Consider the following 14,073-nt stretch of genomic DNA (forward strand, 5'->3'; position numbering starts at 1 on the left):
GCATCACTACAATAAAAATGTGATTTAATAGCATCAATTTTACAGCATTTTATAAAAAAAAAATGACACAAGAAATTGTTTTAATGACATTTATCTAAAGATGCCACTAAACTTTAATAGTAATGGCATTTTTTTAAAATGTCACTAAACTAGATAGATGTAAGTTACTTTTTATGGCATTTTGAGAAAGGTCACTAAATCAAAAAAATTTCCAAGCTATCTAATGTCATTTTTTGAAAAAAACAAAAAAAAATATCAATATACTTCCAATTTTTTTTAAAATGCACAAAATAAATATAAAAAAATAAATTGAACTCAATATAACATGTTATCAATTGGACCAATTTGAGACAAAATCAAAAATTCAAGGTTAAAATCAATTCAATTGAAATCACAAAACTGAAATGACACAATAGCCAAAATAGAGGGACTAATAGTGTAATTTGCCCTAATTGTTAGCATTTTTTAATGATAAATATGCATATAAGTGACATATGTCATTCTTTTAGAGGCAAAATAATAAACTTGCTCAACTTGGTGAGTTAATCTTAACAAATTAAGTGATCATTTTTCGTCAAAAACACTAATAGTGTTATTAATTGGACCAAATTGACACAAAATTAAAAATTAAAAATTAAAATTGATCTAATTAAAAATATAATGATCAAAATTACTATTTATTTATTTATTCAAAATGTGAACAAATTTATTTATAAATAAATAAATAAATTTTTGATACAATACTATCACTACAGGAAATGACACCTTTGGCGACTAAAAATGCTGACTAAAAAAAATTTGGTCACCAAAGATACATGCTTTAAAAAAAAAAACTTAGTCAGCAAAAGTACACATTTTAGCTACTAAAAAAAATTTAATCGTGAAAGGTACAATCTTTGCCTACAAAAAAATAAAGTAGTCGGTATTTGCTTTATGTTTGGCGACTAATTGGATTTTAGTTAGTGAAAATAGGGTTTTCGGCGACCAAAAAAAAGTTTGGTCCCTAAATGTTCAATCTATAGCTACTAAAATTAATTTAGTCGGTATTTATTTTACTTTTGACGACTAATTGAGTTTTTGTCGTTGAAACCAAGGTTTTGGGCGACTAAACAAAATTTAGTTAGCAAAAAGTAGGGGTGGGCGCGGGTCGGTTGCGGCCATGAAACCTCCAATCCGTCATCCGTCCGCCAGATTGGCAGATTGAAGAAAATCAATCCGCATCTGTCCGCCAATCCGGCGGATGTGGATTGAGCGGTTTGGCGGTTTGGCGGATGGATGCGAATCGGTTTGGCGGTTTAATATTTTCTATTTATTATTTTTAGAGTTACATTTAAAAACTAAAAAATATATATGAATAATACGTTTATTTTTTTCAATTCAAAAAATATATTTAAGTTGAAAACTTTTTTTCAATAGAATATTTAAACTCTTTTTCAATTGAATCAATTGAAAAACACAAACATAATATTTAAACAAATTGAAAATACAAAGTCTTATAAATTACTAGGGGTGCTCGCGATTTGGCGGTTTGGAGGTTCGGTTGCGGCAAAAAAATCTCAAATCCGCAATCCGTCCGCCAAATTGGCGGATTTGAGAAAATCAATCCGCAACCGTCCGCTCGTCATCACGCATCTGTCCAAAATGGGGCGGATCGGTTCGGTTCGGTCGGTTTTGGCGGATCGGTATATCCGCTGCTCACCGCTAGCAAAAAGTATAATATTTAGCTACTAAAAAAAATTAGTAGCCCTTTTGCTGACTTTTAGCGACTAAAAGTAATTAAAATTTTGGAAGGAGTACTTTGGATTTTTGCAAGAATTCCTAAATTAATTGGCGACAAACATATGTTTTGGTCGGGGAAAATTTACAACTCTTTTATTTTATGGGACAAAAACAGTTAGTCCCGAAGAAAAAGAAAAAAGCTAGGTTTTCAAAACTCACGTTTTAGGCTAAATTACCTAGGCTTGGAAAGCTGGTGTGTGTCTCACTGTGACTCTCTGTCTCTCTCTCTCACTCTCCCTCCCTCCCTCACGCCTTTGCCCTTCTCCTTCCACGATCTCTTTCGCATCGTCATCACACCGTCACACGATCTCTCTCGCTCTTCTCTTCTGTTGAAGATCGAATATGGAGGCTTCTCAATCTCTGCTCCAACGTTATCACAGCGATCGTCGTCAGATCTTGAGTTTCATACTCTCATCATGTTTGATAAGGGACCTCTGGTCCCCTACTGGTGCCACCTCCTCTGTCTCCGACTCTGATCTCGAACTTCTCAGTGCCAATTACATCCTCCAATGCGCACAATCGGGTTAGTTTCACCTCTGTTTGGTTGCCGAGAAACTGTAGGAAAAAAAAAGTGAACTAAAAACAATTAACACAGTACTCTGTTTGGGTGCGAAGAAATCAAAGAATTAATAGCTAAATTAAACTAATACAACTATTTGGCTGAGTGTGTTTGTGTCTTTTAAACTATTTGGTTCTCTTTTTTTCCTTTTTCCTCTGTTTTCTCAACAACCAAAGGGGGAGATTTTAGGGTTGGGGCTATATTAGGACCGTAAGAGAAAGCTTCTAGTCTTTTTAAATGGAAAAGGGTGAAAATTGGCTTGGTTTGATGGATAATAGCTAATTTGCCGCTTTAAAGTTTAAAATCAGGCACTCAAAGTTATTAGGGTTAATTGGCACTCAATAGGCTATGGTCTTGGAGTTAAGAGGTGCTGTTTTGGGGCTGCAAATAAAGTAACCTGTTGGTTTTGTGACAGGAAGAAGAACCATTTGTACATTCGGTCTAGAATTCCTCGGAAATTACTCAAGTCTGTGTAATTCATCGCACAGTTTCAAACACAAATTCTCTTAATCCAAATAATTTGTTGACAAGAATTATTACATAGATACTTATAGGTTGCTGGACTTTTTCTAATTTTTCTAGGATTAATACATGAAAACTATAAAATTCTGACCATTCAAACAATTTGGACCTAAATAAAATCACATGCAATGATTCATTAACATTCTTGACACATGAGATCCATAGGCTTCATCTAGAGTCGTTATCCAAATTCTTTTTCAAAACATAATTGCCTTAGATTACTTTACTAAAACCTGATAAAAAAAGGAAGCTATCTAGCAGCATACGAACCTATAAATTTCATAAAATGAAGACTCAACTTAACCCTAAACTCCACTAGAAGGTTCCCTACATATGCTCCATGTAATTCTTTATTTTGTTGGAATCCATGTGAAATTTCAGATTTACCCTTTTCTTCCTTCTATGGTGTTCTGTTCTTAGAAGAAAAAAAAATGTTAAGAAAATTCACACCCTTACCTCTATATTGTTTACTCCAAAGTGCATAATTTAGTTGTTCAGAGGAAAGCAAACTCATAAATCTCTTGATTGGAATGAGATAAGGTTGTGACTGATGGTGGTGCTCTTAATTGTTGAAATCTCTTGATTCATCTTCTTTGTTCTGTAGGATCCGAGTCTTGTCTTTGTTCCCCTTGTAACCTTGAGAACAAATTCAAGACAAGGGACTCTGAGAAGAAGTGACTCCATGTGGCACACAAATTATTGTGTTGAATGTGAACATATATATGTATATATATATATATATTTTGTGTTGTAATTTTTTATTTTGAAAACAACTTTGCTCTTGGTTAACCGTTTTAATTTTTAAAATCTTGCTATGAATATTTTTTATTTGTCTCTGTTTCGTGCAATAGTTTACCTGTTGTTGCCAAATTGTTGCTTTGAGATGTTCTGCCTCTTGTTTACATAAAACTGTAGCAGCTCAAGGTAAAACTAAAATACTATTATGATCCAAAAGGGAAGCAGAAGAAAACACTGATGGAAATTCCAAGAAAACATTAATTCAAATTTTATAGTGTTGAAGCTTGTTTAGTGTTTTATTTGCATCTCATTTTCTAATTGCAGGTTTTTGTATTTTTAGCTGCTGAGTATGAAACTCCAAGGAACTCCCTGAATCAGGTCAACTTTTTAGCATTCGGTGGCATGCATTATTTCATCATGAGTTCATTTCAATTTGGCATTGGATATTATTCTTAACCTCAAGCTTCACTTCAAATTTCATGAGGTTATTATGGAGCTAGTCAGTTTTTGTCCGATGTCCCTTGCTGGATAGGTGCAGTCGGATCATTGTCCATATCATTCTTAGACTCCATTGCATTGGGAATTTCTAATTTGAATGTGGATTACTTAATAAGTACTATAATGTTTCTCGATTCCTGAAATTTTCCCCCTCTACTCTATGTTTCAGATGTTGGCATACATGATGTTGAATTTAACCTTTTGGCTTAAGAAATTTTGCTTCTTAGCTTCTACATATTTGCAGTGAACATGATAGACAATGTTTAAAAAATTTGAATGTCCTTATTATTATGACTAATATATGTAACATAGTGATAAAAAGCCAAGTGTGGTTGATGCCTCTTGAGGTTACTTTAGACTTAAGTCTTTGTATTATAATTTTTTAAGCTTGTATTGCCAGGGAAAAAAGAGAAACCTAAATCGGCCACCAGTAATGCTTCCTGAACTGTTTCTTTAGGTTAGACCTAGAGATGTTATAAAAAGTATGGACAAAGCCTTTCACACAAATATTGTATTGAACTTCTATAGAGAGAGAAAAGTAGTCTTTCATGAACTTGCTAGGTATAAGAAGCTATAGGTAGAACACACATTATATGAATGCTAAAAATGTCACAAACCTGAATAGATATTATTTGAAAACAGTATGACGCAAAAAACTAAGTGCAAAGGCATCAAGGTGGCATTTTAAAATTTTGACTGAAGTTCAATATCCTCAAACGGAGCCAATATATCACAAATTCCCAAAAAGAAAATCACAAATTGTGAAAAAGATAGGCTGTGTTTGGTTGTGCTTTTGAAACGTGATTCTACACCTGTGTTTCAGTATGATGTTTGTTTAGGATTTTGTAATCACGTTTCAAAAGCTCTGCTGAGAGCTTTGTACCAAATCTGTCTCAGCCGCTCTTTTGCTCTGTTTTTTTTTTCAAAATTTTTGCTAAGGGGACGTCCGGCCGGTCGTCCGGCCGGTTGACCGGCCGGCTGTCCGGAACAGTAATTTTTTTTTTTTTTTTTTTTTTTTTTTTTTTGCAATTGATTTATATAATCGGAAAAAATATTTTCTGAATTTTTTTTAATTTTTTATGTGCTTTAAAATAATTTTGAATTGTATGTTTAGTTATGAGTTGTAAATTTTTGTATTACATATCAAATGTCACATCAATAATTCCCCACTCAAATCAAACCTCTTTTCCAAAACTATTTTCAAAACTCTTTACCAAACAAATTTTCTACACTCAAATCATAACTCCACAACACACAAACTCAAAATATAACTCATACTCTCAAATCACATTTACAAAACTCTACCAAACGCTACCATAATCTTTTATAACTGCATGACCATGAAAACTTAAGGAGTACAAACACTTCTAAGAAATTGGTGGCTCGATGGACACTTCTCGATATGTGGTATCATGTCGTAGCCTGTTATATCTGTTTTTATTAATGTCATACATACTTTATTGTTAAAATATGTCATATATACTTAGTTTTTGGAGACTTGGTTGGAGTATCAGTGGTAGGAACCATGGAAACTACGATACAGGTTCACTGTCGAATTTGATTTCATCAAGCTTTGTAAAACCATTGCCACTCACTGGTGAGTAATTCATTCACAAACTATTCTTACAATCCTTTACTCTTTTTTGATTTGTTTTTCCTAATTCCATTATAGTAGTTACTTTGTTTCTCTTTTGATTTTGGTCCTTTTGTATTAATATAGAAAAATTAAGGATTTTTTCCCCCTTAATTAATGTGATTATTGTGCTTTTAAATTACGCAATAAGATGGAAGATGATTTTCTAGTTTTTGTTCTAAACCCGCAACAATACTAAAATCTCTGAGGTCTGGTTTAGGCTTGGATTTCCTTCCATTCATCCATTTTTGTACTTGTTGCTTTTTCTATAATTTAATTAATTTTGACCTCATTCTATTTGATTAATTTTGACCTTATTCTGTTTAAATCTTGATTTACAGATGGGAGACATAGTTGTTCTAAAAAGTATCATTAGGCCAACAGAAACAATTGCAATCGGAGTACTTAAAAGCATGGACCCATCTATAAAGGGAAGAACTAGGACTTGACTATTGGGAGGTACATGTTCAAGTACTAGTTAAACCTAATGAGAGCTTGATCCGATCATATGGACTTGTCAAAACAATTGGACAAGTTATTGGAGCTCATGTTGCTTGGCCTACTCCATTTGTGGTATATTTCTTTCATAAATACTAATTTCATTAACAAATTTATATTAACATAATATAGTTTCAATTACCTTTATATGTTTATCTTTTGGATACAGATTTTACAAGTTATGGATGCTAGCCGAGAATATTTATACAAGTGAGGTTGAGAATTTGGGAACTGATTTTATTTTGATAATTTGTCTCTCCGAAAAATAGATATCACTATTGCTTTTCAGAACTTATGGTTGGAATAATTTTCTTTTAATTTTTTTTTCTTTAACTTTGTTAGTCTGGTAGAATATTTTATAATTTTGGCAAGGGATTTTTATTGCAATATAAATAAATTTATATTTCAATAATAAATAATTGATTGTGGTCTAAATTTTTTTTTTTTTTTTTTTTGCTTTTGATGTGATGATCCTATAGTGGTAATATTTGTTCATTATTATGAAAATATTACAGGATAAATGGATGTCAAATTAATATAGGATGTGGCAATTAATATTCAGTTGTTTATAAAATCGATTCAATTTTTACAGGCATTCACACATGCTTAGTTGTAACTTTTAAAGGTGTCAATGAAAATAACATATGAGTGACATTTTGTAGTAGTGATAGTAGCTTTGCAAAGTGTCATTAAAGTAAGTTCCAATTAGCTTGCTCGGTTCTATTTTTCCAAAAACACTTTTCAGAAAATTATACTTTCTTATTTTTCGCGTTTTTTTGTTTTTACTGAATTTTTTTAATATTTTAAGCAATTTTTTTATTTTTTTTGACACACTTAACATAAATACACCTAAAAAGTAAAAAAAAATTGTAAAAAAAATCTTTTAAAACCAAAAGTACAAAAAAATACAAGAATTCAGTACATTTTTTGTATTTTTATGTATTTATTAATTTTTTAAAATATTTGTTCACAAATTTTTTACTTTTTAGATACATCTAAGTAAAGTGTATTTAAGAAAGTAAAAAAAAAAATGTTTAAAATTTTAAAAATATTCACTAAAAATAAAAAAAATACGAAAATCAGAAATTCAATTTTTAAAAAACTTAATTCAGAAAATTCAAACCAAACACACTGAATGGCACTTATATCCATTTAATAGCACAGATGAATTGGATTTAGTGGCATTTTTTGAAGTTGTTATAAATATCAATTGTGACATGACGTCATTAAAAATTCATATCATGGCATTTTTTAGATTGCAAGTCTTGTTTAATGGCACTTGATAGTGTCACGAATAGTGTCTACCATGACATTAAAGTGTCACTAAAAATTTTTAACCTTGATGGTGTAATGGCACTTACAAGTTTCGCAGAAGTGTCACTAACTGTTTTTTTAATGACGCTTGATAGTGTTATAAATAGTATCTATCATAACATCAAAATGTCATTGAAAGTTTTTAGCCATGATGGTGTAGTGGCACTTGCAAGTATCTACCGTGGCACGGATATAAATGTCACTTGTTCAAAATGCCACAGACTAAAAAATGTCATTAGAAGAATAATTTTGTGACACTTTCAAATGTCACTAAACTAAGAAAATGTTGTAGTGAACTATAAAATGTTATGATTATTTGTCCTGATATGATAGGTGTTGGATCTTTATTGGTTGATCATTACAAATCAATAACTGACCTAACATACAAGTTATTAAAATTAAATTTAAAATTATAATTTTTTAATTTTAGTCATATAAGATATTATAATAAAATTCAATGAATTATAATAATAATAATAATAATAATAATAATAATAATAAAAGATTAAATACAGACTTTACAAAAAAACTCTGAAAATGAAAGAAAAAACTTCAATAATATACAGGAATAAAACTCACACACATGAAAAGATTTGAACTACCGATTATTAGTGAGGTATTTAAAGATGTTAAATATTTTTCTTTTAAAGATGTTAAATATCATTAGTGAGGACTAATATATAACCCTAATTATTTTTGCGTGAGCATGATGATGTGAAGTGCCACATTTTAGTATGGGACTTTCACTGCCTCGCTTCTGAAACTCTCTCTCTGGGAAATTGTGACTTTAATATAAGAAAAATGTTTAGGAATTCTAATAAAGGAGTTTTAATGAATTTTAATAGAAATAGATTTCATTATAATGTGATATTTTAGTCTAAATTTTTTTTTTTATTCTCTGTTACATTATTAAATAGGGATGGCAATGGATAACCTACCCTATGGCTATCCATGGAGACCCAACCCAAATACATGGATTTTCCCCTCTTTTTTTTATCCATTGGGTAGGGTAGGTGATATTCTTTAAATATCCACAGGGGATGGGTTGGGGATGGGTACCCACTAATTTTCCCAGTTTTTTTTTATAAGATTAACAACTAAAACTAAATATACATTCAATCTTTTTTCTTTTATTTATTTATTTATTTTTTCAGGTTCACAACCATTTTTTTTATTTTTTTTATTTTTTTAAGATCCACAACCAAAGCTAAATATACCTCCAATCTTTTTTTATTTTATTTTTAAGGTTCACAACCATTTTTTTTTAATTTTTAAGATTCACAACAAAACCTAAATATACATTTAATTTTTTTCCTTTTTTTAATTTTTTTTAAGGTTCACAACCAATTTTTTTTTTTTTTTTTTTTTTTTAAGATTCACAACCAAAGCTAAATATATATTTAATTTTTTTTCTTTTTTTTTAATTTTTTTTTTAAGGTTCACAACCATTTTTTTTTTTTTTTTAAGATTCACGACCAAAGCTATACATTCAATCTTATTTTATTTTATTTGGCTCAACAATAAAATCAAATACACATTAATTAACATTGTCACATTATTCTTGTCAAATTTTATGCATATCTAGAATTTTTTAAATTTATTTAAAAAAAATTAAGGACATTGTGTAGTGTAGGTTTCGGTTTGCTTTTCTATGTTATTTTATTTTGTTGTGTATTGTAATTTTCAGAATGGTTTGCTTGTTCTGAAATTTTAATTAACGAGTATGAATCTATTTGTTTTATGTTATCACACAATTTATACAACATATATATATATATATATATATGAATGTATTTGAAAATAAGAAAATTGTAGAGAATCAAAACAAGCATGAGTTGTGATTGGTTAGAAATGATGGGTACATGATTTATTTGCTAGAAAAACAGAAAGGGGATACAAAGTCATACTAAATAATTTTTTTTAAATTAAAAGAATTTTTCTTAGTTATGAACAGATTTAACTGAAATCAGATTGTTTCCCAATGTTATGCTTCATTTATTTAGATAGAAAATATTTTTTAATGAAAAATATTTTTTATAAAAAAAATTCAAAATATATTTTTTTATATTTGGTGGTGGTGGTGATGGAACGAATGTGAAAGTAGAAATTGTTACATAGTGGTGGGGTGATGGCGGCAGTGATGATGGTAGTGGCTATGGTGATGGTAGTGTGACAGTGAAAGTGAGAATAGTGGTGATGGTGTTGTGAAATTAGTAAAAATTTAATTGAAAAAATATTTTTTGTTTTTTAAAAGTAACAAACAACAAAATTCGTGGGGGACTAAAGGAAGAAGATGGAGGATGGATTGGGTGTGGTAATGCATAGATATCTTAAAATGAGTGGTTCAGATTTGTTAAGGTATAATTAGATTTTGGATAAATTAAAATGAATTGTTCAAATTTGCTAAGAGAAAGATGGTTTAATGTCTAAATTGTCCGTGGCTAACAATTCCTTGTTTATGCCCTGATGCAATTTAATATGAGTCTTATAACACTTTCTTCAAACAAACTTTTTGATTTTCTCAAAATTATATATTTGATTATTATAAAACAAACTTTTTAATTAATTAATTAATGTGTATTTGATTTTGTTGTTGAACCAAATAAAATAAAATAAGATTGAATATATATTTAGCTTTTGTTGTGAACCTTAAAAAAATAAAAAATAAAATAAAAAAATAAGTTGTTAACATTAAATATATTAAAAAGAAAGAAAAAAGATTGAAGGTATATTTAGCTAAAACCTTTATAAAAAAAAGACAAAAGAAAAACAAGAAGGTTGTTAACATTAAATATATTAAAAAAGAAAGAAAAAAGATTGAAGGTATATTTAACTTTTGTTGTGAACCTTAAATAAAAAATAAAAAAAAAAAAAAAAAAATTGTTAACATTAAATATATTAAAAAAGAAAGAAAAAAGATTGAAGGTATATTTAACTTTTGTTGTGAACCTTAAAAAAATAAAAAAAATAAATAAATAAATAAATAAATAAAAATTGTTAACATTAAATATATTAAAAAAGAAAGAAAAAAGATTGAAGGTATATTTAACTTTTGTTGTGAACCTTAAAAAAAAATAAAAAATAAAAAAAAATTGTTAACATTAAATATATTTAAAAAGAAGGAAAAAAGATTGAAGGTATATTTAGTTTTTGTTATGAACCTTAAAAAAAAAAAAAAAAAAATGGTTGTTAACATTAAATATAAAAAATAAAAATGAGGATTAAAGTAGGTTGGGGAAAATCCATACCCATTAAAAAATGAGGAGGGTGGTACCCATGAGGAATGGGGAATGGAGAATGAGAAAAATTTATTATAGGGGAATGGGGATAGGGAATTAATATCCACCCCATTGCCCCCATTGCCATTCCTATTATTAAAATTCTAAAATTTGAAGAATGTATCATTATCCTTAATATAAATCTTTAACTATTCCAGGCTTGGACTTAGGAGGATGTAAAATAATATATAATAGGCTTTGCTCTGATTTTTATAATATATAATGTAGCTGTCATATGATAAGCGTTAAGATTTGCCTTCATATCAATTATTTCATATCAAGATTGTCGACAACTCGTGAAACAAAGAGATTATTTCATTTATTTATTAATTTATAAGTTTATTTATTGCCAAAGTGCAATACTTTAATTTAATCATTTAATGTGAGTTATTTATTAATGTTTGATTAGAGTACCTCTAACCACATGAAAAAATTAAAATAAAATAAAATTTCTTGTCATCAAAGTCCTATCGAGGGAAAATACCATATTTTTAAGTATCCAAATAAGAGTTTTGCATGGGATCCCAAATATTTTATTAAACTTCTCATATGGTGGGAACCACACGCATGTGGATTTGTGTAAGTCTCACCAATGTGAGAGGTTTGATAAAATATTTGAGGTACATCGTATTTCTCATCCAAATAGTGACGGCAGACAAGTAAAAATCAGCCATGCGTCTCCTCTTGACTTTTGAAAAATTACATTTTTATCTTTAATGAAAAAAAAGTTTTAATTTAATTTATTTAAATTTAAATACGATATTAAATTTTCAAATCACTATTTTCTTTTTTAAAAAAAAACTTGTTTAATATAATACTATAGGATTGTTTAGGAAGTGTTAAATTAGTATATTTTTTAACTTTTTACAAAAAAGTGAAATATGAGTTAAACTTGAAGTGATGTAGTAGAGATGTGATATAACCCAAATAAGATAATTGTGACTCACGTAGGATAATGTACTAAACTAGCATTTGTTATTTTAACACATGCCAAACAAAGCTATACCAATTTTTTATATTAGAAAAATATTATATGTGACTGAATTTTTTGTTATATCACCTATTATATGGATACTCATAATTAGTTCGTTTGTTTAGAGATACTTATTATACAATTAACAATAACTATTAATATATTATTATGTAATTCAATGATTCAAAACTGTAAAAAAAAAAAAAATAATAATAATAATAATAAATAAATAAGTGATATATAACAATGTCTTTGTATTATTTATTTACCTTATCTCACATTTTTATTATTATTTATTATTCCTATCAATATCTCTTTCGTGTGTTTACGTTAATATAATTTCGTTTCCATATTTTATAAGGCTTGTGATTACTTTTCAATTTGGTAAGAAATGCAATTGTGGGAAATCAAACCCCTTCTTTTATTTTTTATTTTTTTATTTTATGGATTTAAACCACGTTTAATGGATTGAATTATGTTATTCAATTTTTGTATGGGCCAAAAATATGGCCCAGAAATAAAAGGCTTGATTACTTCATCCATTTTGTTAATTCTCGCTCAAAGGGCAGTCCAGTGGACCCAAAAGACATGCATCTGTTTGGGATGATTCTATTTGTACTCAAAAAAAATCATTTAGTATGTTTAATTTCTTAGTACACCTTATTAAATTATTTAAAATTATAATTTACTCTTAATATATCTTATTAAATTATTAGAATTATAATTTACTCTTAATATATCTTATATTTTTTCATAAATTATCCTTCAAGATAAAATTATAATTTGTGATACACCCAAATAACAAACAATGATGGATCCCAGCATCCGAACCATAAAATCCAGAATCTGCATCACCACAATCCATGACAATCAGTGCATAAGCAGGTTAAATGGAAAAGTAGGAAGAGAGCGAGAATGGGGGAAGCACTGGGGAGGGAAATAGTAATATTATGTACATCTTTTGTGACCATAACATTAAGAGAATACTAGAGAAACGCTTATAATAAAGCCTTGTTTAGCCAAAAAATTAAAAATTTACTTAAAAAATTAAAAAGTCAACAATTCATACCAAAAAGTTAAAAATTTCATTTTCTCTCTATTTTTTGCACATCTTTTCATAAAAGTCAAAAAATCGTCCCAAATATACTAGTTTTTTTTTACATCATCTTTTAGCTAAAAAATAAAAAAATTACTAAAAAGTCAGTTCCCAAATGAGGCGTAAGATGGATTGATTCACCCTCAAATTAGAGAGGTGCTATCAATTCCTAGTATTATAGAAATTGATTGAACTAATGTTGTCCTGTAAACAAAATGCAGCTAGTCCGGCCCCTCCCAAAATCCTGAATTATAAAGGCCAACACAAGGTAATGGCCCCTTTTTTTTGTGGCCAATATTTATTTATAAAAACACAATAATGTTGATAATAATGGTGAATTTTGGTTAGATGGATTGAAATTTTACAGTAACTAAGAAGAAGAAGAGAAAATAATTGACATATAGGGGAAAAGATGAAGATATTTGAATATGAAGAATACTTAATTAGGGTGTACCATGAAAATAAAATTAATATTTTATTTTAAAATTTAATATGTATTGTCCTTATTAGTAAATTTATATTATGGTATAATAAAAATTAAAATTTCATAATTTTAATTGAGCATACTGAGTTACTAATTGAGTGTAAATAAAATCACCAACCTGTATTTTTCAATCTATAAAATTTCTGTTGCTAAATCACTTTACTAAACAAGACACTCATTGTAATGTTTTTATTTATAAAAATTACATATTCACATATTCTTGTGACATTTTTTTATATAAATTTTTGAAATGAACAGAATTTTTCAAATGATATGTTGATTAAAGCACAAAACAATGGGGGAGGTTCATGCATGTGAGTTATGTTTTTGGGGTTAGGGCAAGCAAAGAGAATAATGCATTATGAGGGGAGAGAAACAGAGAGAAGATGAGCATTTCGCAGCAAAGAAGTTGCAACGGAAGGGCTTAGAGTAGGAGGAGGAGGGGATGGGGTTTCGCAGCGAAGAAATTGTAGTGGAGTTGATAGCAATGGTGGCGGCGGGAATAACGGTGGACAGTGGCTAGGGTTAGAGTTACGAAACTAGGGTTTTGGTGGAGAAAATAAAGACACTTCAATAATTTTATTTTGAAATAAAATTATAATAAAAAAATGAATCGTTAAGCGTGTGCACAGAGGTAAATATGTGTGTAAAAATAGAATTTATCTACGATTGATGATGGTCTATTCTATACAAAGATTGAA

The 14,073-nt window shown here is 28.8% G+C and overlaps 1 long non-coding RNA gene across 1 annotated transcript; it reads left to right on the plus strand.

The window, feature by feature from the left end:
• The first annotated feature begins 1,852 nt into the window (after positions 1–1,852).
• Positions 1,853–6,662, plus strand: LOC145801079 (uncharacterized). The gene is made up of 4 exons (XR_014341972.1): positions 1,853–2,302; positions 3,923–5,693; positions 6,071–6,302; positions 6,397–6,662. It is a non-coding gene; the product is annotated as an uncharacterized LOC145801079 (long non-coding RNA).
• Positions 6,663–14,073: the final 7,411 nt, after the last annotated feature.

The sequence above is a fragment of the Camellia sinensis genome, chromosome 10, assembly GCF_055761805.1.
Source record: "Camellia sinensis isolate YWXY chromosome 10, ASM5576180v1, whole genome shotgun sequence".
In the NCBI taxonomy this organism is placed as follows: Eukaryota; Viridiplantae; Streptophyta; class Magnoliopsida; order Ericales; family Theaceae; genus Camellia; species Camellia sinensis.